The sequence below is a fragment of the Micropterus salmoides genome, unplaced genomic scaffold (genome assembly GCF_014851395.1).
Source record: "Micropterus salmoides isolate LMB-PRFRI ecotype aquatic unplaced genomic scaffold, ASM1485139v1 Ms_hic_scaffold_2578, whole genome shotgun sequence".
Lineage (NCBI taxonomy): Eukaryota > Metazoa > Chordata > Actinopteri > Centrarchiformes > Centrarchidae > Micropterus > Micropterus salmoides.
The window spans coordinates 17,132-18,862 of NW_024041793.1; the positions used below are offsets into that span (position 1 = coordinate 17,132).

A 1,731-nucleotide genomic window follows, 5' to 3' on the forward strand; every position below is an offset into this window, starting at 1 on the left:
AAACAACCAAAAGAAACATTCCAATAAAGAAAGAAAACCCTCTACTTGGTTTGGCCCGGTGATGTCATCCATGACCACCCTATTCCTATAAAACAGGAAATGCTTAGGCTGGCCACACTACCCAAACAATTATCCTGCATGGTGGAACTGAACAAAGGAACAAACAATTGTAAGTAGTGATGGCGAGATGAAGCTTTATGAAGCATTGAAGCTTTCCATCCAATTGGTTCACTCATGGGCCGAAGCTTCACGGTGCTTCATTTGCTCTACTGTGCCATCAAGTGGACAATAAATGTAAAACAGGCAGAGTGATTATAACGGCAACATTGCTTTGGTGTGTGAAGCTTTGAGTAGAATAATTAATGAATGATGTTTGTGATGCCAATACATGACTGATTAGTTTTTTAATAAGGTGTCTGTCTTTATGATGCAATGACAGGGTCAGAAGGAAAGTGGAAACAAGGGAGAGGGTTATGATAACTTGGTTTGTGACTTTAGATAATAGAGTAAACATTTTATTCATTTTTATTTAAAAAGCATCAGCTCCAGCACCAGCTTCAGGCGGTTTCTTTTTTGGAGATGATTTTACCTGCTTTAGAAAATTATTATTAGGGTAACATGGGGTAAGAGTTTAATTCTTACCAAAGCCACAAAATGTCAACACTTTCTTTTCCTCTGTTTCATCACAATTTTTGAAGTTATTTGATCAAAGCAATTCTGACGTAAGTTGATAAACTTTTTTAGTCATTTAAAATGAGCTGTAGATTAAATCTAATTGTGTTCAAGTTCAAAAGTCCACAAAATGTTGATATGCCCTAACATACAAAGATCAGCTTACATTTAATTCCAAGTGTCACATTACAAGATATTGTTCGTCTGAAAAATAGCTGTCAGAAGTGGGATTCGAACTCACGCCTTAGACCGCTCGGCCATCCTGACTGCGTGCGGCTGCTGCTTTGTGGAAAGTTTGCCATATCATGATAGAGCACGTAAGTCGTGATAGGGTAGACTACACCATGGTGTATTATCATAGCCAAAATTTCCACATACAACAAGATCAGACTAAGGTCTGCGGCATTTGCGCTTAAAACCAGGTCCCACCGAGATTTGAACTCGGATCGCTGGATTCAGAGTCCAGAGTGCTAACCATTACACCATGGAACCGCGACACAGGGGGTGCCAAGCTCCTTCCTACATGATATCACCCTGAATGTCATCTCTGCAGAGACTAGGCGTGGGAAAGCTGTCGGGGGAGGGGGTTCCCCAAGCTATTTGGCCGTGATCCGACAAGTACTTCTGATGGACCGTACTGGCCCCTTCGTTTTGAGCACTGTGGCCTCAAAACGCAGAAATCTGAGTTCACATCTCAGTGAAACCTCGTTTTTATGATGAGTACAAGACAGAATTCAAAGTGTGCATCCGTCACGTAACTCAAAAGCATTGGCCTCTTTCAAACCCTTTTTCTGTGCAGCCTCAGTTGCTTCTCTCTCTTCGTGTAATCCCAGACAGACTCGACGCTGTAGAGATCGGGGCTCTGTGGGGCATCACTTCCAGGACTCGGTGTTCTTCTTGACGCTGAACATCGCTCTTAATGAATTTCGCTGTATTTTTGGAGTCGTTGTCATGCTGCAGAATAAATTTGGGGCCATCAGATGCCTCCCTGTTGGTAATTGCACGATGACTAAGTGTCTGCCTGTACTTCTCAGCAATGAGGAGACCATTTATTCTGAC

General features: G+C 42.2%; 1 non-coding gene across 1 annotated transcript; it reads right to left on the reverse strand.

Moving 5' to 3' along the window:
* Nucleotides 1-1,092: 1,092 nt before the first annotated feature.
* On the reverse strand, nt 1,093-1,164 carry trnaq-cug. The gene has a single exon. It is a non-coding gene; the product is annotated as a tRNA-Gln (tRNA).
* Nucleotides 1,165-1,731: the final 567 nt, after the last annotated feature.